This window comes from Rattus norvegicus, chromosome 15, assembly GCF_021556685.1.
Source record: "Rattus norvegicus strain SHRSP/BbbUtx chromosome 15, alternate assembly SHRSP_T2T, whole genome shotgun sequence".
Classification (NCBI taxonomy): Eukaryota; Metazoa; Chordata; class Mammalia; order Rodentia; family Muridae; genus Rattus; species Rattus norvegicus.
In genome coordinates, this window is record NC_141548.1 from 80,661,603 (window position 1) to 80,689,092 (window position 27,490).

Sequence of the window (27,490 nt, forward strand, 5' to 3'; positions counted from 1 at the left end):
TGGATCAAGGACCTCCACATCAAACCAGACACACTCAAACTAATAGAAGAAAAACTAGGGAAGCATCTGGAACACATGGGCACTGGAAAAAATTTCTTGAACAAAACACCAATGGCTTATGCTCTAAGATCAAGAATCGACAAATGGGATCTCATAAAACTGCAAAGCTTCTGTAAGGCAAAGGACACTGTGGTTAGGACAAAACGGCAACCAACAGATTGGGAAAAGATCTTTACCAATCCTACGACAGATAGAGGCCTTATATCCAAAATATACAAAGAACTCAAGAAGTTAGACCGCAGGGAAACAAATAACCCTATTAAAAAATGGGGTTCAGAGCTAAACAAAGAATTCACAGCTGAGGAATGCCGAATGGCTGAGAAACACCTAAAGAAATGTTCAAAATCTTTAGTCATAAGGGAAATGCAAATCAAAACAACCCTGAGATTTCACCTCACACCAGTGCCATTGGCTAAGATCAAAAACTCAGGTGACAGCAGATGCTGGCGAGGATGTGGAGAAAGAGGAACACTCCTCCATTGTTGGTGGGATTGCAGACTGGTAAAACCATTCTGGAAATCAGTCTGGAGGTTCCTCAGAAAATTGGACATTGAACTGCCTGAGGATCCAGCTATACCTCTCTTGGGCATATACCCAAAAGATGCCTCAACATATAAAAGAGACACGTGCTCCACTATGTTCATCGCAGCCTTATTTATAATAGCCAGAAACTGGAAAGAACCCAGATGCCCTTCAACAGAGGAATGGATACAGAAAATGTGGTACATCTACACAATGGAATATTACTCAGCTATCAAAAACAACGAGTTTATGAAATTCGTAGGCAAATGGTTGGAACTGGAAAATATCATCGTGAGTGAGCTAACCCAATCACAGAAAGACATACATGGTATGCACTCATTGATAAGTGGCTATTAGCCCAAATGCTTGAATTACCCTAGATCCCTAGAACAAACGAAACTCAAGACGGATGATCAAAACGTGAATGCTTCACTCCTTCTTTAAATGAGGAAAAAGAATACCCTTGGCAGGGAAGGGAGAGGCAAAGATTAAAACAGACACTGAAGGAACACCCATTCAGAGCCTGCCCCACATGTGGCCCATGCATATACAGCCAGCCAATTAGACAAGATGGATGAAGCAAAGAAGTGCAGGCCAACAGGAGCCGGATGTAGATCGCTCCTGAGAGACACAGCCAGAATACAGCAAATACAGAGGCGAATGCCAGCAGCAAACCACTGAACTGAGAATAGGTCCCCTATTGAAGGAATCAGAGAAAGAACTGAAAGAGCTTGAAGGGGCTCGTGACCCCAAAAGTACAACAATGCCAAGCAACCAGAGCTTCCAGGGACTAAGCCACTACCTAAAGACTATACATGGACTGACCCTGGACTCTGACCCCATAGGTAGCAATGAATATCCTAGTAAGAGCACCAGTGGAAGGGGAAGCCCTGGGTCCTGCTAAGACTGAACCCCCAGTGAACTAGTCTATGGGGGGAGGGCGGCAATGGGGGGAGGGTTGGGAGGGGAACACCCATAAGGAAGGGGAGGGGGGAGGGGGATGTTTGCCCGGATACCGGGAAAGGGAATAACACTCGAAATGTATATAAGAAATACTCAAGTTAATAAAAAAAAAAAAAAAGTTCATCCATTAAAAAAAAAAAAAAAAAGAAGTTATTTGTGGCTAAATTCCAGATCTTACCATACACCATGGGAAACAGAACAGCTAAAATATAAAAAGAGCAATTCTGGAGTGGGGTGGGGTGGGGTGAGGGGGTGGGGGCGACAAGAAAACAAGCAGTGAAATCAAACCATTACGCATGTTTTCAAAATCTAGGCTGGTAGCACCTATCTTGTTCGCTTGTGTATTTGCCAGTTTGTCAGAGGAGAGGAAAGAAAAATGGCAAACAAGCAAACCAAACTATCAAAGCTCATACAGTGCTCATCCTGTATTACTGTTATTGTCCATAACAGCTCTCTATAGGCAAATCCCTTACTCTTGTAATAGGATTTCCATTGGATCTTGTCATTCACTCCTTCTCTGAGAGGAAGAAAGCGCATTCCTGGAGGAGGTGCTGTTCTGGTTGGAGATTTTCTTTTGTGTTACTTTGATGTGCCCAAGCTGAGCTGAGAGATTACAATAACAATAAGAATAAATCCTTGACTCCTTCCTCTCAGTGATTTCTCTCTTACAGTGCCTGGCTCAGGAAGAGTATCTAGTCTTTCCAGACAACTGAACTGTATCAACACTCACCACTGAGCCTCCTCTAACAGCTTGGGCACAGAAACAAACATAACCAATCAACTATAAATGATATCAGAATGTCCTGGGAAGGATACATTGTATAAGATATCAGAATTGCAGTTGAAGAAATGGAAATGAGTCACATAGTAGAAAAAAAATCAAGGAATAAGTGGAACTCACAGATAGAATGCATTGGATCCTAGAACTCTGGAAAGAAAGAAACAAAGAAAGAAAGGGAAAGATGCAAAAAAAAAAAAAAAGAAAAAGAAAAAGAAACAGAGAAACAGAGAAAAAGAAAGACTATCTTGGTTATAGGAATTACACAAGTAAAACATCTTGGGTTCATAGTATATGTGCAAATACTAATTATACTATACTATAGTCCTCTACATGTGTGGTGTACTACAGCATTAAGACTACACAAACATCATCATACTTTGTGACTAGAGAGATGATCAGAAAAGTATTTAATGTACATGTATGAGGATCTGAGTTCAGATCCTATGTGACTTAGGGTTTCTATTCCTGCACAAACATCATGACCAAGAAGCAAGTTGGTGAGGAAAGGATTTATTCAGCTTACACTTCCACATTGCTGCTCATCACTGAAGGAAGTCAGGACTGGAACTCAAGCAGGTCAGGAAGCAGGAGCTGATGCAGAGGCCATGGAGGGATGTTTCTTACTGGCTTGCTTCCCCTGGCTTGTTCAGCTTGCTCTCTTATAGAACCCAAGACTACCAGCCCAGGACAACACTATCCACAATGGGCTGGGTCCTCCCTCTTTGATCACTAGTTGAGAAAATGCCTTACAGCTGGGACTCATGAAGGCATTTCCTCAAGGGAGGGTCCTCCTGTGATTACTTTAGCTGGTATTTGGTTGACCCACAAAACTAGTCAGTACACCATGCATCTGTATGAGAGAAAGAGAGAAAAAAAGAAGGGGAGGGGCAGAGGGAGAGGGAGGAGGAAGAGGAGAAGGGGGAGGTGAGGAGAGGAGAAGAAAGGGAAGGGAAGGGAAGGGAAGGGAAGGGAAGGGAAGGGAAGGGAAGGGAAGGGAAGGGAAGGGAAGGGAAGGGAAGGGAAGGGAAGGGAAGGGAAGGGAAGGGAAGGGAAGGAAAAACTTGCCAGGCACAGTTCTATGATCCCATCATTCTGAAGTTGGAGACTAGGAGATAGCCATATTCCTAGGATTTGCTGGCTAGCCAGTCTAGACAAATTAGAGATTTCCAAATCCAGGAAAGAGCACTATCTCAAAAAAAAAAAATAGTGAAGACTCAACACTGACCTTCATATTTACAAGGCATATCTGCATAAACCTACAGACAGACACACAAAAAATGCACATGCCTTGATTTTAAGTACTTTGATGCCTTACACACAATGCTAGTGACTATTGTTCCTCTGTGACACATCGACTTTTTTTCTGGCAAATGCTCTGTCCTTGTAGTTTTGGTAACTGATTGATTGCTTAGGGTGGGGGATGCTAAAGACTGAGCAGTTGTGGCTATTGCTTAAAATAAGACAAGTTTTACTGCAACACTTGACTCTTTCACACAACATATCATGCCACAGCTTCTGGCTGCATTTTGCCCACATAAGGACTTCTTTCACATTAGGAATTCATCCTCTCAGACCCCAACCCTGCTTTTCAACAACTTTATGTGATGTTTTAAATAGTTTGTTATTACGCTAGTGATGTTAACAGCACTTCACCAGAGGCTGAGTATTTCTCAGAAAACCACATTTCAAAAAATAATAACCCATGTAAACAACACATTACTTAAAAAGTTTTGCTAAGAGTACAGAAGGCTCCACTTCTAATTCCAGATCTGCCTGTGCTTTTGTGTTTGTTTTTTGTTTGTTTTGCATTTTGCTTCTCATCACATTTGCAATGACTTCTGCTGATGGAATCTTGAAAGCTAAAAATTGACCTATTTTTAAATTTTCCACAGTTCTGTAGGTATTTTGGCATGGGATCTTGCTCTGTGGTTACAGTTAGACTTGAACTAGGGATTCTCCTGCCTCAGGATCCTGAGTGCTGGGATGCATTATTTTTTTCTTTTTTTTTTTTCGGAGCTGGGGACCGAACCCAGGGCCTTGCGCTTCCTAGGCAAGCGCTCTACCACTGAGCTAGATCTCCAACTCGCTGGGATGCATTATTAACATCCATAATAGTGGACCCTTTTGACAACTTCTGGCAGACCAGAGGCATTGGCGCTGAACAGTAATACTGCAAGAGCATTTATTTTCCCTAAGCAACAATGCTCAACAATAGCTTTAAATGTTCGCAAACCATGCAGTAAGTAGATGTGCTATCATTTAGCCTTTGCTTTTCCCATCACAGATGCAAGAAGAGTAAATTCAGTGCATTTTCAAGGGTCCTCGGGATTTTAGACTGGTCAACTGCCATTGGCTTCAAATCAGTCCCCAGCTGTGTTGCTACTCAGAAGGAACCAGCCTGTTCTTTGAGCCATGAAACACAGGCACTGACTTCTCTGCTTCTGCCACAAAAGCAAGCATCTTCACCTAAAACCTCTGGTTAACTACAGCCACCTGTACCAATTCCCCTCGCAAGAGTTTGTTCGTAAGTCGCGGCACCTTCTGCAAGAGAATGTGCTCCTTCCCACCACACTCGAGGTTTACAGAGCTGGATTCCTTCCTTAAATGTCATGAGCCAATGTCTGCTAGTTTCCCACTTTTTTCCCTTTGCTGCCTCTCACCTATCTGACTTCTCATAACCGAGGAGAGTTAGAGCCTCACTCGGGATTAGACTTTAGTATAAGGGAGGGTGTTGATGCTGATTGGATCTTCTGGAACTTTCTCTGTATCAGCAATAAGGTTGCTCTGCTTCCTTATCGTGCCTGTGTTCAGTCAGGCACCACTTTTAATTTCCTTCCAGAACTTCTCTTCTTCATTCATAACTTGACTAACTGGTCCAAGAAACCTAGGGTGTGACCTATCTTAGCTTTCGATTTGCTTTTCTCAGTAACATTAATCACTTTTAACTTTTCGTTAGGCTCTTTGTTTCACTAGGACACTTAGATTTTACTGAGAGGTTATTAATTGGCCGAATGTCAGTCTCATATTATGCTATAGAATGTCCTGAAGGAAGGGAGCAGCCAGCTGATTCATGTGGTAGACAACATATACACATTGTTTATTAGGCTTGTTTTCTTAAATGGGCATATTTTGGGGTGCTCCCACAACAATTGTCATAGTAGCAGCAGAGGTCACTGATCTTAGATCAACAGTGAATACAGTAATGAAACCTGAACTATGCATAATAGCACAAAAGCTAATTCCAGCAGGAAATGAGTGCGTAATGTTGAACAAAGAGTTTTATTCGATATTTTTAAGTTACACTTGATATGTTCTGGGATTTTTTTACTTAGATTTCTAACATGCATTGCCTGATACTGGCTTTTTAAAAATTCTTTTTATTACTTTTATTTTTTATTTTTTTTTACAGTCCAGCCATTGCCCCTGCTCCTGACTCTTCAGTTTTCACAGATCTTCCCTGTGTAAATCTGCACTATCTGTGATGCACAAGGCAACATAGTTTGCTTGCATGAAAGGTACGGTGGGTCTAGTAATCTCTTGCTTACTGCAAGCCACCTTGTAATGAGAGGAAATATGGTCTTTTTTGTGCTCAGTCGATACAGTCTTTGACATGTGTCTGCGCTTTTCTTACCACTTGACTGCCAGGTCCCCTTCACCTAGAAACCTCATACCTTCCCCGTCGATGTTCTCTCAGCAGCTGTATGTTCATTGGCTCCCACTGTACTTTAAGCTTATGGCTTTGCTACTATGCGAGTTGTTCCTTTGTTGTTCAGTTCGGGGGTCTCTGTTTAGCATAACCCAGAGGAAAACAGAGACATGGGCATAATCTACCCAGCCCTGGACCATTAGGATGTTACTCTAATTATTTAAAAACACAATTAAAACCAGAAATCATTTTATGTTCCTCAGTAACAAGCTTAATAAATGACACAGTGGTCTTCACACAAAGTGGTCTCAGAAATCCATGTTGCATAAACATAGAAAAAATGTTCTGAGCCATGAGCTTGCATATGAGAGGGCTATGGACATTTATTTATTGTCTTATACATTAAAAGCCAGAATCAGGGTTGGAAAATGGGAAATTCTTTATAGCAGTAAATCTTTCAAAAGATTATCCTTTTATCTAAAGGAAACATCCCGCCTACCCCCATCGGACACTGGTAACATAAAAATAGTTTAGTTTCTGTTTGTTTTATGGTCTTAAAATTCTGAAAAAAAGAAGTTATAAGAGGGCAAGTTAACTTATTAAAATGCCCCAAGTCCTTTGAAGAAAAGATATTTTATTAGATATATGTTCAAGGCATTCTTTCTGTCTCTCCAGTTTTCTTTCTCATAAAAGATATTCCATTTCAAATGGACTTCGACTATCAAATGTGTTTCCACTTACAGGGCCATCTGAAGTAATACCTCCTTTGGTTAAAAGTTTATCTCTTCAAAAAATAAAATAAAAGCAATATATTCTCTCAAGCCAAGCACATAATGTGCTATAATATATGATTGATCCAATTATCGATTCATAAAGTTTCCTAAATGAACCATCCCCCTCCTGTCCTTCAGCAGAGCCAAGTGCACACTGGACATGATCATAGTCTTCAGAAGTATGTCTGTATATGTGTTAGCAAGTCTAAACTGCAATTAGTTGATCCATCCCTCTGCCAAGGCCTGAAATAAATTCTTCTTTCACATATTGGAAGGATTGCAACACCCCTTGTCTTCAACATGTAACTCCTTAGATAGCACCCCAGTGGCTTCATAGAGTCTGTTCATTTCCTTAAGCCTAATTTATTCTCAGAATATGACCTAGGTGCTGGGAGGAGAGAAAGCATTATCTGATGTTCAGGTTGTCCAAGTGCGCCCTAGGGATTCAAAACATGAAGAAGCATATGGTATCAATATTGTATAGGTTAAGGCACACTGTCCCACTTTGGAATGTTAAAACAGCAGTAGAGCAATTGTTGTGAACTAACTAGGACCCTTTTCTTTCTTCCAAGTCTAAGAGTAATATTTCAGGAAGCAGTGTGACAGACTACATATTCTAAAAGTTTTCTCTCTTACCAATTAGTGAATCTACAAAGAAGAAAACAGCTTACAAAATACCCATGCAGAACATTTAAAGAACACACACACACACACACAGAGAGAGAGAGAGAGAGAGAGACAGAGAGACAGAGAGACAGAGAGACAGAGAGACAGAGAGAGACAGAGACAGAGAAAAAGAGATAGAGAAACAAAGAGAGACAGACAGACAGTAAACACACACACAGGGAGAGACAGAGACAGAGAAAAAGAGAGAGAGACAGAGAAACAGAGAGACAGAGACAGAGAGAGACAGAGACAGAGACAGACAGACAGACAGACAGACAGACACACACACACACACACACACACACACACACACACACACACACCTTTTGCTTGTTTAGCCCTATTCTGATGAGGACAATGACAATGCTTGGTTACATCGGCTCTGAGCTGCTAGCTGGTGCCAAAGTTAAATGTACGTGACAGAAGAGTCAACTCTGATGGATGACTCTGGGTCTGCCATGCTGACAAGAGCCTGAGATGTCAGCAGTGGTTGGTTATCAGTGTAAATGGGAATTACTTGACTAGGCCTTTGAACACTAAAAAACTTGAAGTGATGGTCATCACTGAACCTTGAAGACAAGATGCTAGTAGGGTTAATAGGTGGTGGAATCTATCTGTCTACTGTAGTGACACATTGTTTACTAAATCTTTGGAATAGAAATTCTCTAAACACACTGGAGAAGTAAACCTTCTATGTTTCTCCTCCTATGGAAGGACCAAAAGACACACAGAAGTCTATGGATTTCTAGTATTGTAATGAAATTGCACAGCATGAGATCCTTCCAACTGTCTTTGGTGTCGTCATTTGTTTTTCTGCCAAAGCAACAAAATTTTCCGTTTTAAAGTTAATTTAGCTCATAATTATTTTCTCAAGTTTATATGTGAATAGATTGGAGAGTTTGCACCTTAGTCTCATTGAGTGTATTTTTATGTATTTGCTTATATTTAACCTAACATAGAAATGTGGACTGAGGAGGTTGTACAGGAAGCACCAGGCACCCTACATGAGGGAAAGGAGTCTAAGTATGAAAGCAAGAAGACTGTAAGTATTTTAACAAAGCATTCGGTGACCATAATATAATTACGTCATTTCTGAACTCTGTCTCCTCCCCTCAATATCTTATACCCCTCTTCAAAATATCTCATATACTCCTCCTCAAAATATCTCATATATCCCTCCTCAAAATATCTCATATACCCCTTCTAGCACTTTTTCAAATTAATGCCTCCTTTTTCATTAACTGTTGGTGTAGTAGTGGTGGTGTAAGTGTGTGTGTATGTGTGTGTGTGTGTGTATGTGTAAATATAACCTGTTTAATCTTTATAATACTTGTATGTGTTTTTCATAGCTAACCATTTGACATTTGAAATCATATATGTATATGTATGTATGTATACATATATGTATCTATATATAGTAACATCCAATTATAAACTTAAAAAACCACGAGAATTATACACAAACTAAAAATTTCCTAAAAGGCAAAGAAAATAATCATCAAAATGAAGAGACAACAAATGATTGGAAGAAATTACTTGCAAAGAATCCTAAAACCACTTATAACATTTTCTTTTTTTTTTTTATTAACTTGAGTATTTCTTATATACATTTCGAGTGTTATTCCCTTTCCCGGTTTCCGGGCAAACATCCCCCTCCCCCCTCCCCTTCTTTTTGGGTGTTCCCCTCCCCACCCTCCCCCCTTGCCGCCCTCCCCCCAACAATCTAGTTCACTGGGGGTTCAGTCTTAGCAGGACCCAGGGCTTCCCCTTCCACTGGTGCTCTTACTAGGATATTCATTGCTACCTATGAGGTCAGAGTCCAGGGTCAGTCCATGTATAGTCTTTAGGTAGTGGCTTAGTCCCTGGAAGCTCTGGTTGCTTGGCATTGTTGTACATATGGGGTCTCGAGCCCCTTCAAGGTCTTCCATTTCTTTCTCTCATTCCTTCAACGGGGGTCCTATTCTCAATTTAGTGGTTTGCTGCTGGCATACGCCTCTGTATTTGCTGTATTCTGGCTGTGTCTCTCGGGAGCGATCTACATCCGGCTCCTGTCGGCCTGCATTTCTTTGCTTCATCCATCTTGTCTAATTGGATGGCTGTATATGTATGGGCCACATGTGGGGCAGGCTCTGAATGGGTGTTCCTTCTGTCTCTGTTTTAATCTTTGCCTCTCTATTCCCATTATAACATTTTCTTAAGTAGCAGGAATTGCTTTGGAACTCATTCATCTGTCGGTGTTTATATGATATCTAATATACTGGTTATTGCATATAAACACTCTTTGTAATGTTGTCTAGAGTGTTTGTAGGTGTTTAAGAATCTGGCATTGGTAACCATGGCTCTTTATCAACAAACAAACAATATTTTGGTTGAAAATTTAAAAATTTCTGAGAGCACTGTGATTAAATGCAATGTGTTATAAATAAAAAGGATTATGGGATGCATATTTTCTTTTTCCCTTAAAGCAACAGTATTGTTTCACCAGCAGACACTCATTTTGATGCATTTCATAATTCTAAGAGTAAAAATTTCTATTTAAAAAGTGTTTAAAATAAGACTATTGTGTAAATTTTTGTCAGATGTCTCAGTTTGGGGTTTTACTGCTATGAACAGACACCATGACCAGGGCAACTCTTATAAGGACAACATTTAATTGGGGCTGACTTACAGGTTCAGAGGTTCAGTCCATTATCATCAAGGCAGGAGCATGGCAACATCCAGGCAGGCATGGTGCAGGAGGAGCTGAGAGTTCTACATCTTCATCTGAAGGCTGCTAGTGGAAGTTCAATTTCCATGTAGCTAAGGTGAGGGTCTTAAGCTCATGCCCACAGTGACCCACCTACTACATCAAGGCCATACCTTCTAATGGTGCCAAGCTATACAAACCATCACATCTGATATTCATGTTATAACTTTTTATCTTTTACAGAAACTATAATATTGTGATATAACAGAAAATAACACAGTGGTCAAACCGAATTCTGGAATAGATATAAATTATAGTTGTGTTTTTTAATTTTTATTTTTACTTTTTTTTAGATTTATTTATTATATTTATATGAATACACTGTAGCTGTTTTCAGACACACCAGAAGAGGGCATCGAATCCCATTACAGGTGATTGTGAGCCACCGTGTGGTTGCTGGGAATTGAACTCAGGACCTCTAGAAGAGCAGTCGGTGCTCTTAACTGCTGAGCCATCTCTCTAGCCCTTAAATTTTATTTTTAATAATGGAAATAAAAATATACCTAAAAGTGAAGCTTCTGGAAAAAAACATTTGTTCTTCTCTGCCGTATCCTATATGTCTCTCCTCAGATTTGACCTCGGCCTCCTGCCTGGCCATATATTTCAAAGCTGGGTCTCTACACACATCTTTGTTGACAACAGTTTTGTGCAAGGGGATATCCATAGGGTATCTTGTGGGCATGAGGAAGTTGTAGTTATAAATTTTCCCAAAGGACTTGATCTTGGATCGCTTGGCGATTTTCTTCTTGCCCATTGCAGATGCCACTTTTCGGGAATAGCGGTCAATTCCAGCCACCAGGGCATGGCTGTAAGGGCGGTCGGAGGTGCCATCATCAATGATCTTCAGGATGACGGCTTTGCATCCAGAGTATTGTCCCGCCAGGACCAGCACCACCTTCCTGGGTCTCTTGAATTTGCCCATTTCTTCTTTTGACGGAGTTTTATGGATTGATCAAAATTGCCACATGAATAATGCCTAGTATTTGACTAAAAATTAAGTTAATTAAAACTATGGATAGATCTTTAAAGATATGGCTACCTTCCAACTGCCATGGAATACGTGTCCAGGAATCAGTTTAAGATTTTATGAATATCTTTTTCATAAATGCTTACTCACTGAAAGAAGTAGATTCCTAGGGCTCATTTTTGATAACAGTCTGGAATGTTTATAAAATATGACAAATAATGAAGCATCACTGTTCTTCTTTTCTTTCTTTCTTTTAATTGAAAAGAATTTTTTTCATACAATATGTTGTGATCATGGTTTTGCCTCCTCCAACTCCTCCCAGATCACCTTCAGGGTCGCTCCCACCCATTTCCATGCCCTTTCCTTCCCTTTTTCCAATGGAGTCTCACCGGAAATTGGAAGCTTCATTCCTAAGCTGTGCATTTCAATAGCTTGGCATCATATCTGGAATTTGGTTCTAGAAAGATTTGAGCGATCTCAGTTTCTAAGACTCTACAACTCTAGGATTTAAACCGTCCCACCTATATCAACTCTATTTTCTGGTGAGTACATGCATTTAATTTGTGAAATTTAGTACTGTGATTGGTAAGACAATACAATAACTTTTTTCTTTCTTTACCGTCTGATTCTAAAATCCATACCAACTATAGAGAGGAAGAATCTTTTCTTTGACTTATTGAGAGGTGGTAAAATGGAATAATTATAAGATTAATAGATTAAGATAAGTGGGCGGTAGGTAGGTAGATAGATAGATAGATAGATAGATAGATAGATAGATAGATAGATAAATACATACATACATACATACATACATAGATGCATATATAGATACATAGATACATAGATAGATACATAGATACGTAGATAGATACACAGATAGATACACAGATAGATACATAGATACATAGACCCAAAATGTGACCCTGGACTGGACAAGGACTTGGTTTGAGCCTGTAGCAGTCTATCTCTTTGTCCTTCAGTTTCAACAACCCTAAAAACCTGTCTCTCTCAGTGTAAACTGGCTATTCTCAAGATCTCATTTCCTTTACAGGTAAGACCTTGACACGCCCTTCACCCTGGACCCAGACCTGGCATTTGGTTTAGTGGAGACATAGGACAATGGGTAACTTTTTACCACAGTTTGCAATTATCTTCAAGTCGTTTATTGTAATATAAGGAATATGCACTGAAAATTTGTAGTTAGAACAAGAAAAATAAAAGCAAATGAATTTACTTTATGGTTCCTCTTTAAAAATAATGACCAATAAAGCTCAGGTAGAAGTTGCTTTAGTAGTAGCTATAAGAAGAAACACTTTAAAATAATGAGGCCCTTTATTCCCTTGGACAAATATATTATTCAGATACCAACTGTATCTTACTATAGTGCTTTCCATTTAAAATAACTGGCTATAAATAAAGCATATGAATGAAGCCTTGGCTCTTTGTTTTATAAGAATTCTGCAGCATTTAAAATTATTATTGTAATACATGTTTAGAATAAACATTCTTTTAAATAGCACTGGAGATTTAAAAATAAAGGTTTCTTCTCTCTTTATTTCTGGATCACTAAAAGGTTGTAATATTTCTAGGCTTTGTAGTCTAGAATAATAGTAAAAAATTCTGAAAATTCTGTAGAAATTTGATTGTTTTTCATAGCTAAAGGTCTAGGGCAGTGATGTTGCTATGTCTTCTAGTGTTTTTTTTTTTTTTACCAGTTGTTTAAATTCCAGAAATTGAGTGAAATGTGTTTCCTATTCCATAAGAAAACAAGGCTCACTTTGTACGTGTCTATATCACAGAAACAAGTAAGCTGGAAATTATTTATAGGTAAGAAATTGAACTGTGTACAGTCGTTATGTACACAAAATTAGTTCAGAATTAAATTGTGACTAGACGGCATTTAAACCTAAAATGCATATGTATTAAAATACAAGGAAAATGCTATTTTTGTAGGCAGGTATCCGAGAAAACTGCAGATCCTACAGAAAACTGCTGTATAAAATTTTAACACCAAAAGAAAAAGGCACAAACTATTCCTCAAGTGACCACTCTGGCATAATGGAAATTTCCATTTGGCTAATACATCAGGAGTTTTGTGTCCAAATTTTAAGTTTTTTAAGTACACCCTGTGCCTCTGCACTGACAAACTTGCCTTTGCATGGAACATCCCCCCCACCACTAAATTACTGTATCTCTTCCAAGGCCCCCTTCAAAAGCTCTTTTCCATTGAGCTTTCCCCTCCTTATAAATCAGAATTAATTACATCTTCCTTTGGACCCTCAAAGCACTTTGAACCTCTAAATGGCAATTACTTTATTCTGTCTTGCAGCTTATCTATTTACATGTTTAAACATGTCTGCCTCATAAGACCTTAGGTCCCATACAGATGGGTCTTAGTCTACCCCTCCCCTACCTCATTGGATTTCTTCCAAACATGTGTACTTACTTAAAACTTGGGAAGTAGTACCCAGCGATATAAGCAGTAATCCCATGACTTTGGATTAAACAATAGCAACAAACATTGAACATTTTCTGTTAACATACCTTCTAGTCAAATTGAGACAAGAAAGGTTGCTTTACAAGTTAACACTATTTTGTTTAAATCTTAGGCAGCAAATATTAAATTTTGATTTATTAATTAAATATTAAATAGTAATTAAATAGTAATGAATTAAAATGTTAAAAAATTGTCTGTGTGGTATTTTCCAGTAGTCCTTCAATACCTAAATGCACCCGTTCGTACATCAGAACTTTAAAATGTCTAAATCTGTCACCTGGATCACCAATCTTCTCTCCTGCTTTGCTAAGATTAACCTTTTGAGTCATATAAATCAAAACGTGAAGGAACAAGAAAAAGTTGAAGCGGCTGCCATCACATTATCTTTGCGAAACTTTTAACTGGCTCACAGTGCGGCTGATGATGCTTTCAACACTTTGTGATATTTTAAAGCTGTTCCTCTTCATGGAAATAAAAACGGGCCACTCATTTTTACATAACTTTTAGTTTCATAATGCGCGCTCTGAAACGAGAGACGTGTGGACACAGAGTTTTAAAGTTCCATCTGGATAAATAGTGGGGATCAATAATGTCATGGCGGTTAATATTTACACTCTCATCCATCACCTTAAACTTTGGATGATGTTGCAGAACTCCGTTAAACACAGCAGTCAGGCCCCTTTTGAGGAAGTAAACGCACCAAGCGACACTTCCTCGGTGAACTGTGATAGTCTTACTGATAGCTAGTTTTGTGTGAAATTCCTTGAATTTAACCCTCAATTCACCCTTCACGAGGGGATTCGCTACACTTTTCCATAGGTTTTACTTATTCGATCCCCCCCCCCATAAGCTAATTTAAATGGATATCTGTTCTCATATTACAGACAGTAGCAACCGGGGTTCAGACATTTAATGTCAAAAATGCTTTATTCTTCTCTCCTCCAACATCTTTGCTCTTTGTTAAACTTAGTAACAGAGAAAAGAGTGTTGGAAACATGAGTGGGTGAATCTTCCAAGCACTTCAGAAGAGTTCGCCTTCAAGCTGATTGCCACCGATCATATGGGGGGGGGAGGAGGGGGCGATTGATTTGGCATGAACAGATAATATTAAAATATTTTTCTTATTTATGAAGCTCTATAAAGCACGCGTGCGCAGTCCCCAGCACTCTTGGTTTTACTGTCTTCCCCCGTGTTATTCATATAGCTCTTTCTTTGTCAACATCTTCTTATATAGTAAATTCAAATAAAATAACAAAATTCATAATGCAAGCATTTGAATTGTTACATTACTTAATTTGAAACGTTATTAGAAGTGATACTTCTGTCTGACACCAAGATCTAAATGTGATTTGAACTTGTCCTGGCCATTACCAGTAGAGCGATCTGTAGGATGTAAGGCCACATCACAGGAGTAGCTTTGCTGCACATAGAGGCCCTAAAGCAGCCATGTTCCTAAGCACGATCACAGCTGGAGCCACTCACTTCTAATATGACTTGTTAGAGAATGAAACAGTTGAGAAAGAGTAAAATTAAGAAATTTTTAAAAAGCAAAAAATTTAAAATGGGGGAGTATCGTTGGTCCAAAGACTCAAAATCATTCTTCTTTAAAAGAATTTAAAAAGACAAAAGAGAAAAAGGAAAAAGAATGGCAAGTGAAAAGTTTCAGCATAAACTTAAGGTAATGTTCTGATATGAAACCACTTAAAGGCTAAGTGTAACATCTTTTTTATAGCTTAAATTATATGAAATCTAAATAATAATAAATAATTACATGTAATGTATCTGAATGAGGAAAGGATTAAGACGTTTGTTTACAATGGAACTATTATTCAAATTTGGCTTACAAAATGATTTTGCACACATGATATTACCTTTCAAAATAATAGCACAGCTACTCAGTGAGAATAATATTAATATTAGTATTAATAATAATAAATAATATAAACCTCAAAAGAAAAGGTTAAGCGTTTAGAAGTTGAGGTCATGGCTTTGAACTCCTTTCTATGATGACGACTTAAACCATTGAAGAAAATAAATAACACAAACCACAAATAAAAATATTTTACATTCTAACAAATTGTTTTCCTTGAAAAATGCAGTTGAATTGTAATATAATAGTGATAAGCATGCCAATAATTTACTCAGCCATGTAATAATTTTATTTCTTAATTTACATGCTTTATTCAAAGATTCATTGTAAATTTTAACTAAAGGTTTACTTATTTGTAAAGACAAGTAAGTTGAACAGATAAGTGTTTGAAAGTATAACTTTAAAATAGGTAAAAAATTTTAATAACATATGACTTACAAACAATACAGCTTCTCTGAGTGAAAATAAAATTCAGTAACATTTTCATAATTCTATTTTCAAAACCACATATTATGTTCTCTCAAAAATGTTAAGGCATTTGCTTCTCTATGCATTAGGAAATTTAACTTGACCAACGGAGGAGTTTCTTTGTGGATTGTTTCCCAAAGAATATTCCAACAAGATATTTAGCAAAATTATAGACGCATAACAGTGGTCCTATGCCACTGTCTATGGCCCTGAAGTCCCAGCCACCATCTCTGTCTCTACCTATGTCTGTGAGAAATTATGAACATTTAATCATTGAGTTTATTTTCATTACCGAACCCAAGTCAAAGTCTCAGCCTAGGGTTCAAGTTCTCAAGACGGGCAGATTTAATATATTTGTCACCACCTTGATATTGCTTAACTGCAAAAGAACTGATGACTGTGGCTTGAGGACAACTCCCAAGCTGGCACTGTTGATATGCAGTTCAAGAACCCCAAGTGTTTATTTTTTGTGCTCAATTGCCATACAACTTGCTGGGCTCATATTAATTAAAATTAATAATTCCCTCCTTTTCTCCAATTCACCAATTATTATTTTAGTCAATGACTTGGTGTGCCATTACTTGGACTAATTTAAAGGAAATAAATAGACTGTGACTAAATTCTGAGCAAGTCTTTTTTTTTTTTTACCTTGCTGGATATCATTGTAATACAAATATCTTTATACTTTCTTTTAAAGTAAAGGAGTCTACTTTCTTCAAGCGATGGGAAATTTCAAAAGTTGTGCGCTCCTCCTATACAGGTTTCTGGAGATCAAATAAGCCACTATCAATTCTGTACTTATGCGGTGAAATGTCCAGAGCTTGCATTTAAAAATGAATTTGCAATTGTCTTTTGTCTCTATTTCCTAATTCATTTTTAGGGCTTTAAAGATCTGTTGTAACAGGACTCTTGTTACATTTAATAAGTGCCATGTTGATTGGCGTTCTCTAAGTAGGCTTTTCGGTTTGCCTGTGGGGAAATTTAATATAAAAACATTCAACATTCTTTTATTAGTGTTTTTTACTATTCCCAGTCCCATCAGACCTTTGGTGCAAGCAGTGTATTATTGAAAAGCTTATCTGTAAGAAGGGAGCCAAGGGGAAAGTCAGCCTTTATTAATATTGACATCATGTTCCCACACAATGGCTGTCTAAAGAAACTTTTCAATTGGATTTCCACTGCTTTGATACAATATAAATGGAAACAACTGAATGCATGGCTTAGCACAAAATAGTGACTGATACCGTATCCTACACACACGGTCAAAGGTTGAGTTAGAGGAATTATAGAGCTACATTTGTTGTTATTAATTTATAATGGCTAGCAGAATATTAGTTATGCTAATTTCATAGGCTCTTGAATACACACATTTTCTTTGAGTTCTCTTCACTCTCCCTTCTGTTTGCCAGTTTCAAGAATGAACACAATTAATTGCTTTTCAAGATAAAAGATCTACTTAAAGACCAGGATAATTCGTAAGTCAGAGAATATATTATGACAAGGTTTTTATCTCCATATTTATTATGGAGCATTCAAAAGTGATTAGGAGTTTAGAGACAACTCAGATCAATTTATTGAGAATATTTACCCATTATGATCTAAGGCATCAGAACAGGGAGATGGTTAATGAGGCACATTAATTTTACTAGAACTCTGCCATTTGGAACTAAACTCTTGAGGAGGAAAAAGTACAGTTAATAGTCACCTTATTACCTGAAGACACCAGTTCTATCACTGAACGCATATGTATGGAAACAACCAGGAACTCAGACCTTGGGTGAAGGACACCACAGTCTTCAAAATTAAGAAAAGGACTTGGGAGTTTTCTGAGTACCTCAATTTATTGTAGAATATATTTTTGACTCAGGGAACACTACTGCTCTTCTGGTTAAACAGCCCAAATTTGACACCAGGAACATTGCATTAAAGTCACTGTTTTCCTGGAAACTCTCTAATTTTGAGGTGTCTAGAGTTATATTTAACTTTTGAAAAGTACTCTTTTAAAAGATACAGTCATGGAGCAGACTGACTTAGAGGAGTGTTATAATTAGCTGGTGGATGTGTTAGAAGGACATATTATTCTTCATGAATCCCACGACTCACTTTAAGTGTCACCCCAATTCTAAACTGTTAAGCTTAATCTCTTCTCGGTTTTCACCACAAGAGCCCTTTTTCTATTCTGCTGATAATAAACGTGTAGTCGTCTTGAAACAGGCATACTTTTGTGAAAGGAGTTATAAACTGTTTTCTTTCACCTTTTGAAGTAACTGAGAGTATGATTATTTTATTTGACACTAACCAAAAAAAAAAATACTTTAAGAAAGGAGCATTCTAAAAATATATATTGAGATGTAATTGCTTTATAAACCTCTGGCAAACATTTTAAACCAATGGAGAAAAACTTGTAATACAGAATAGCTTAAAGTGATAAGTATTATTAGTCAGATATCTTTTTATAGATAAGAAAACATAACAGAATAATATATTGGTGATTGTACTCATGTCTATGAGAAAATAGCTACAGTAGTTTTAAAAACTATCAATCCTAGAACTAAATTTGCAGAAAATATAGAGTTAACACTACAACCCCTTTACAATTTCTGAGTTAAAACTAAAATGCCATGAAGCAAATTTCATAGAATACCTATATTTATATACAAGCTTGAAGCTAAAAAAATAGCTATATAAAATAGAAAGGTTGTTCTATACTCACTATATATTACACATTTGTATGAGAAGATCCCTCTCCGTGGTAGGCATTCCCTGGGAACCTACAGACCACTCCAGCTGGGTAAGCACATAGACTAACTGTAGATCTTCTTCTCTTCCTCTATTCATCCAAGGCCGATCTCTGGAACTAATCTCCACTCTGTAGCAGACCACCTGCTGCAGGTCCCCATCTTCATCTCTAGTCCGCCACACAGATCTACCCCTCCAAAGTTCCTGTATCCCCCTCATTGCTTTATCCCAGTCAGCAACTCCATCAGATACTCTCTAGAAACCTACAGGCCACTCGGGCTAGAACAGCAGCTAAGCTAACTACAGATCTCCATTTCCCCCTCCATTCCTCCAAGTCCAATTCCCTGTTCTCTTCCCCAGCAGATGACATCTGAGGCCTCTCCTCACTCTCTGCCCTTGTTCCCAAGGGGTGAAGAAGATCCTATATCCTGTGGACTACCTCAGTCTCTACCGCAACACCATTCCTAAATGTAAGTTTCCAATCCCTAGAAACACATTTTGTCTAGGACTCCCAGTGGCCACACCTATCAGGATTCCAGATGAATTTCCTACAAAGAAATTTCCATCAAATGCTCCTAAGAGCCAGAGCGTGTAACAGAAACCAAGGGACAAAATACACACCCAAAAGACAACCAGATATCAGCAACTAGAATTACAATCTTCCAAACCCAAATGCCTAAACACTAATGTAGAACCTAAGTCAGCAACAGCCAGGACAGTATATCTCTACTGGGATCTAGCCCTAAGTATTATAACATAGGTGAAGCACAAGACAGAGACCTTAAAATGGCCTTTGAAAATATGATAGAGCTCTCTCTTCCATCTTTTGTATCCTGTTGGTGAAGCAGAAGAGATAGGGAAGAATACTACATATTCATCAAAGAAAAGTCACCAAGAAGACACTGCTATTTTTTATCTATGAAACAGAAGAGCACCTGAGTTTGTAAAAGAAATGCTACTACAGCTTAAATCATATATTAACCTTCACACATTGATAACAGGAGACTTTAATACTTCACTATCACAATAGATAAATAAAAACTAAAGAAAAATGCTAGAGCTAAGGGATGTTATAGTCAAAATTGACCTAACAGGTATTTAGAGAACATTTCACCAAAACACAGGAAAAGTATACCTTCTGACAGCACCTATGGTAGTTTGAATATGCTTGGCCCAGAGGGAGTGGCACTATTATGAGGTGTAGCCTTGTTGGAGGAAGTATGTCACTGTGGGGGCAGGCTTTGGAGGTCTCTACCTGTGCTCAGCCTCCACCTAGTGCAGAAGAGAGCTTCCTCCTCGTCGTCTGTAGATAGCGGTCCTCTCCTGGTTGCTGCCTGAAGACTGAGATGTTTCCCAGCTAAGGAGTTGTGACCTCAAGGCAAAATCCCACCAGCTATGCTTATTTATTGTTTTGGTGTTTGCAGTTAAACAAGGGATAGTTATAGCCTGTTAGGTGTTATTACCTGGCAACTGTTTTCATTTGGACTTTTGATGAACTACAATCCAGAAATAGAGGGCACACATGTGATTCAGATCTTGAGAATGGAGGACACATGTTTTTTTATCCAGATCTTGAAATGAGATCACACACACTTTTGATCCAGATCTTGAGGCATAATGGCCATAAACAGTTTAGGGCCAGACATGGTGGTATATGCCTTTAATCTCAGAAGGCAGAAGCAAGTAAATGTCTGAGTTAAAGGCCAGCCTATGACAAAGCAAGTTCTAAGTAGAGAAAACCTTGGTCCAGGTGTGGTGGTATAGGCCCAAACTCAGGAGACAAATGTATGCAGATGTCTGAGTTCAAAGACAGTCTACAGAGCAAGTTCTAGGATGCCAAGCTTGGGCAGTGAAGGAGTTGGAAAACTGGTGATAATATAACAGCATAAGGGGGAACATGTTCCAGTCCAGCAAGCAGCCTTGGAAGCTTTGGCCATGTGACTCTGCCTTTAGAGTCAAGGACAGAAAGGGTTACTGCGACAGTTGTTAGCAGTGTGTAAGAGACCAGCATCACAGAGATGAAATCTTCCGGAAAGATGTTTTTGTGAGAGCACCAAGAAGCTGTGTTCCAGAGACTGCCAAGGTTGTACCTCTTGCTGCAGCTGGACTTTGTAATATGTAAGCATCATCCAGCTGGTACTGGTTTTAAAGAGATGAAGGGGTTATGGAGAGCAGCTGAGGCTGGGCACTGTCGGAGGCTAGGAAAGACCATTGGTGAAGGTGTAGGCTCAGTTGCAGTTGATGGCCCAGGATCGAATGGATCATGCAAAGAGGTGGAGTCTTGGTACCATGAAAGGAGCCTATGAGAGGCTATTGATGAAGCCTAGTTGCAGCAGAAGCCCCCTGCATATTGATGATGCCAGTACCATGGCATGATCACCAAGAACAGCAGCAGCAGTGCATTAGAGTGAACCAGAGCCTAGAGTGCTACAAGAAGGCAGAACTGGAGAAGTGGCCTAAGCCCTTTGGAGGGGCCTAGAAAAACATATGTGGATCACAAACATTGAAACAAGAAGCTATAAATTTTGAGGTGCCTTGGATACTCCAAGATGTTAGAGATGCCAAAGTGGTGAGATACAAGTTGAGGGTAGCTGATAACAGGTAGTGGGACCAGCCCAAGAGTACAGAGTTTGTCTCTGCTGAATGCCATATCTGTCAACAGCAGTCAAGAAGGATGAATGCAGTTGGAGATCCGAAGAGCTCTTTGATATCAAACATAGTGACTTGGAGTTTGGAGTTCACCCAGCTGGTTTTTGTTCTTGATTCAGTCCCCTATTTCCTTGCTATGAGCCATGGTATATCGAATGTATGTTATCTGTTTTTTATTTTGATTATTAGGGCATTATAGCTCAGAGATTTCATGAATCTTAGAAGAGATTTTGAAATTTTAAACATTGAGACTGTCATAGACTGTACATTTGAAGTTGAACTAAATGTATGTTGTAATGTACTATGGGTAGGTATGGCCTCCTTTGGCTCATGTGTTCAAACAAACCTATGGGAGCCAGAGAGTAGTAGTTTGAGTATGCTTGGTTTTAAGGGAGAGTGAGTGACCTTATTGGAGGAAGTGTGTTACCGTGAGAGTGGAATTTGGACGTTTCTTACTAGCTGGATGTGGATGCCAGTCCCCTCCTGTAGATCAAGATGTAGAACTCTTGGCTGCTCTAGCACCACGTCTGCCTACATGCTGACATGTTTCCCACCATGATGATAATGGACTGAACCTCTGAAACTGCTTCAATTGAATGTTGTCCTTTATTAGAAATGCCTTGGTCATGGTGTCATTTCACAACAATGGAAACACTAAGACAGCACCTCATATAACTTTCTCCAAAACTTTTTGTGTACTCAGACAAAAAGCAAATCTCAATAGATATAAGAAAATTGAAATAATACTCTGCATTCTATCTGAGCATCATTGATTAAAGCTGGATATAAACAACAAAAAAATCTTACAAACTCATAGGAACTGAACAACTCACCAGTAAATTAAAAATAGGTCAAGACCCAAATGAAGTATAAAATGAAAGACTCTTAGAATTAAATGAATATAAATACAAAATTTGCACAAACATGGGACAAAAATAAAAGCAGTTCTAAGAGACAAGTCCATTGGACTAAATGTACACATAAAATAATTGAAAATATCTCATACCAGGAACTCAATAGCATGACTGAAGCAGAACTACAGAACAAAAAGAAGAAATTTCACACAAAAAGAATAGGCAACAAGAAATTGTCAAACTTGGGTTTGAGATAAATATCATAGAAAGAAACAAAAAAACATTCAAAAAATAAAGAATAATTTGGGAAACAGTTCTTTGAGAAAATCAATAAGATTGACAAACCTTTGTTCAAATTAACCAAAGGCAGAAAGAGATCATCCAAATTAACAAATTAACAAAACTGCAGATAAAATGGAGACATAGTTATTTAAAAAAAAGCTGAAGAAATCCAAAGAATCATAAGGCTACCACTTTGGAAAATCTACAAGAAATAAATACTTTTCTCAATGCATACCACTTACCAAATTTAAATCAAAATCTAATAAAGAATTTAACAGACATAAAATCTTCAGGGAAATATAAGTAGTAATTAGAAAGTCTTCTAACCAACAGCTCTCAAGGTCAGATGGTTTTAGTGAAGAATTCTCCCAGACTTTCAAAGAAGAGTTAATACCAACATTCCTCAAATTCTTCCACAAGATAAAGAACATGAATATTAAGCTCTCTGTTTTATGAGAACACAGTTACTTGTATTATCCTAACTACATAAATATCAACAAAGATAATTACAGACCAATTTCCATTATGTACATAAATGTAAAAATTCTCAGTGTAATATTTGCAAACAGAATCTAAAGACCATCCACCATGATCAAGTAGGCCTCATCCCCAAAATACAAGGATGGCTCAATAACCACAAACTGATAAATGTAATACATCCTTTAAGCAAACTGGGAGACAAAAAGCACACGATTATTTCATTATATGCACAAAAGGTCTTTGACAAAATCCAATACTACTTCATGATAAAATTCCTGGAGATTCTAAGGATGTAATGGGCACCTCAACATAATAAATGTGAGCCTCAGCAAGCCCATAGCTAACATCACCATAAGTAGAAAGACAAGGGACTGTCTGTATATCTATTCCGTATAGTTCTTGAAGTGTGGCTATAAGAAAATTGGAGATCAACAGAATACAAATTAGATAGAAAGAGGTCAAAGTTATCTTCATTTGCTAATTATATGATAGTAAAAGTAAGTGACCCTAAAAATTCCACTTTGAAACTCTTACAGCTGATAATGACGTTCAGCAAAGTAACTCAATACGAAATTAACACAAAAATCAGTAGCCTGCCTATACACAAATGACAAACAGACCGAGAGTGAAATCTGGGAAACAATATCTTTCACAATAGCCTCAAATAATATAAAATTTTTGAGGTGACTCTAATCAAGCAGGTGAAAGGCTTGGATGATAAAACTGATACTGAAGAAATAAATTTAAAAGACACAAGGAAAGTTCTCCCATGGTGGATGAGTAGGATTAATATAGTAGATCATATCAAAAGCAATCTACAGATTCCACACAATCCCTGTTATATTTTCAGCATAACTCTTCATGGATCTTGAAAGGACAATTTTCAACTTCATATGGAAATAAAAAACTGATATCTTAAACAATCATGAATAATAAGGAACTGCTGGAAATATCAAACCTGATCTCAAATTTTCATACAGAGGTATAGTAATAAAAACAGCATGGTACTGGTGCAAAAGAGCCATATTAATCCATACAGTTATGGACATATTATGTTTGATAAAGAATTCTGAAATACAAACTTAATAAAGGACCGTTTCTGCCACAGTTGGTGCTGTTTAAACCTGCTGGCTACATTTAAGAGAATCAAATAGATCTATTATTTTCTCCCTGAACAAAACTCAATTCAAAATGGAGCAAAAAGCTCAACATAAAATTAGATTATACAGAATCAGATGAAAGAAAATTAGGGAAATAGTCTTGAATTTATTGTCACAAGAGAAGCTTTTTTGAATAGAACAATATCAGTACAAAAATGAATAATTAGTGATTAAGAAGACCTCATGAGGTTGTAAAAATTCTTCATGGAAAAGGACCACTATTTGAATAAAGCATCAGCCTACAGAATGAGTAAAAAAAATTTTACTAACTCCACACCTGACAGAGGACTAATATAAAAAATAAAGAAAGAACTCAGGAAACTAGATATCAAGAAAACAATTTATCTGATTGAGAGAAGGGGAGGAGAAACTGTGGTCAAGATGTAAAATAAAATTAAATTTAAAAACCGGAGTCCAGATCTAAGCAAAGAATTCTCATAAGAGGCAAGTTAAATGACAGAACCACCACTTAAAGAAATGTTCAGCATGATAGTTATTAGGGAAATGAAAATCAAAACTGCTTTGACATGTCATCTTGTACCCATCAGAATGGCCATGATCAATAAAGCAAGTGATAGCTCATGCTGGTAAAGGTGTGGAGTGAGGAGAACGCTTATCCATTTTCAGGGGGTACCAAGTGGCACAGCGCTACAAAGTCACTAGGGTCACTCTTCAGGAAGGTGGAAGTAGATCCACCTGAAAATCCAGCTGTGTTACCCAAAGGGCACTCATCCGACGACAGAGATAACTGCTCGAGCATGTCTGTTACTGCTCCAGTCATAACAGCCAGAAATCGGAAACCACCTAGATGTCCTTCAACGGAAGGATGGACATAGAAAATGTGCTACATTTACACAGTGGATTATTACTCAGTCGTTTAAAAGATAGAATCTTGAAAGTCACGGGCGAATTGATAGAATTAGAAAAAAAAATCCTTCCTGAGGCATCCCAGTCCCTGCAAGACAAATAAGGTATGTCTTCACCTGTATATGGCTATTAGCTGCTAAGACAATGATAAACAGGTTAGAGTCATACAGCCACAAGGATTAGGTATAGGGTGAGGAGCTGGAAGGACAGACAGATCTTGTTAGGAAAGAGAAAATGTTAGATATTTAGGAAAGTGGAGGGTGGGAGTCTGGACCTGAGGGATCATGTAGGTGGACAGGGAGAACAAACAGGATACATAGTGACAGCTAAAATGAAGGGCCATTTGGGGGTGATACGGAATCCTAATATAGTAGATGCTTCTTAAATATATACATATATATATATATATGTGTGTGTGTGTGTGTCTGTGTATATATATATGTATGTATATATGTGTGTGTATGTATGTATATATACATACATACATAAAAGTAATCTAGATGAAATCACAAAATGATGGATAGACCCAACTTCAACTGAATATATTGCTAATATGAACTCACATTAACCGAATCAGCACACACAGATTCTACACAAGTCTGTACCTGGTCATCTGTGTATATATTATAGCTTCCTGTTTCATGTTTTTATGGGATTGCTGACCATGCAAATGAATGGTCACTGGTTCTTCTGCTTCCCCTTAGACTCTTTTTCTTGTTTGTAATTTGCTTTGTTCTGTTTTTGGTCCAATTTCGTTGTATTTGTTTTATCATATCATATCATATCATGTCATATGATTATTTTTTGAAGCCTGTTTGCATTCTAATTATAGACAGGGATGAATCTGCATAGGAGAGGAGGTAGGGAAGAACTGGGAAGGGTAACAGTAGGGAAACTAATCAGGATATATATTATGTGAAAAAATAAAATTTATTTTCAATAATAGGAAAAGATTGTCCTTGTATAGTCCCCTGTCAGAGACAATCAATACAAACTAATAAACATAAAATATGTGAAATATCCCTCCTACCTCCCCATATAAAATAAATAATGTGATAAGAAAAAATATATAAATGTATAATCTTTTGTGAGAAATGTATAATGTTTTGTGATATGTCCATCACATGTCTAATATAAAAATATTTGAATAATTAACTATATGCTTAGAATATAGTTAATTCCTATTGCATCCCATTCTGTTCGTTGCATACTGGATGTATAGTAAAAATAAACCATATACCAACATACATTGAAGATAAAGTGATTTTTGGGAAGGGCTTCTCTTCTGTATTCTTTCTTTTTCAAAGTAAAGATTTCTGCAAATTAATCTTAGAAACAATAACAAAAAAAAGGAACGTTGATGGGTTTGCTCAAGCTGCCACTGGACAGCAGTTGCAAATGGCTGTGTTGTGGTCGAATCACACATGGGCATTTGTTTCGCTGACTCGGAGTTTGAGAAAGGGCAATAAGGGTGGAATGTGAAGAATTTCTATGCAAATAGGACTCAAGGCCTGTGAGCCTGTTGCAGGGATAAGATTCTGATACTACGTCCTGGTTGGCACCACTAGAGTCTCCCTGGAAGACAAGATCATTGTCCTCAATTTCGATTCCTCTAAGTGAATATAGGATTTTTTTCCTGTGGAGTTCTCCTTTCCTGTTGATCCAAGGAACACAGTTTAAACAGTCCTGGGGTTAGAAACAGAGTTAGTGTCTTATCACATGGGAACAGCCTTTGCCAAGCACTGTTAAGAAAATGATGTTACTACAATATTGATATTTTCCTGACTTGTAGCCTATCGTTTAGCTAATGCAATCAATACATAGCAGTGACTATATATAAAAGTTCAGGGTATTTATATTTCTAAGTGGTCTTCCTGTGGTTCAAAAATTAGGCAGAGTTAGTATTGCAATGTTCACATGTTATGTATGTCATACAGGAGGCCAGAACATAGACATAATCTTTTTCCTCTTTTTTTATTGGTTATTTTATTTATTTATATTTCAAATGTTATTCCCCTTCCCAGTTTCCCCTCCATATACCCCCTATCCCATCCCCCTCCACTCTGCTTCTATGAGGGAACTCCCTACCCTACAACAACCCACTCCTCACCTCACCCACACCTCACCACACTAGCACTCCCCTGTGTTGGGGCATTGAGCCTCCACAGGACCGAGGGCCTCCCCTCCCATTGATGCCAGATAAGGCCATCCTCTGCTACATATACAGCTGGAGCTGTGGGTCCCTCCATGTGTACTCTATGATTGGTGGTTTAGTACCTGGGAGCTCTGGGGATAAAGGGGTGTGGTTGGTTGATATTGTTGTTCTTCCTATGGGGTTACAAAGTCTTTCAGCTTCTTGATTCCTTCCCCTAATTCCTCCATTGAGGTCCCGTACTCAGTCTGATTGTTGACTATGAGCATTTAATGTTTGAAGCTTTACATGTACTCTTACCAACAATCCATATTCAAGTGTTCTAGTATCTGATTATTTATTAAAAAT

General features: G+C 38.0%; 1 pseudogene; it reads right to left on the bottom strand.

Annotated features, from left to right (window-relative positions):
* Positions 1 to 10,623: 10,623 nt before the first annotated feature.
* On the bottom strand, positions 10,624 to 11,170 carry Rpl27l4 (ribosomal protein L27 like 4; annotated as a pseudogene).
* Positions 11,171 to 27,490: the final 16,320 nt, after the last annotated feature.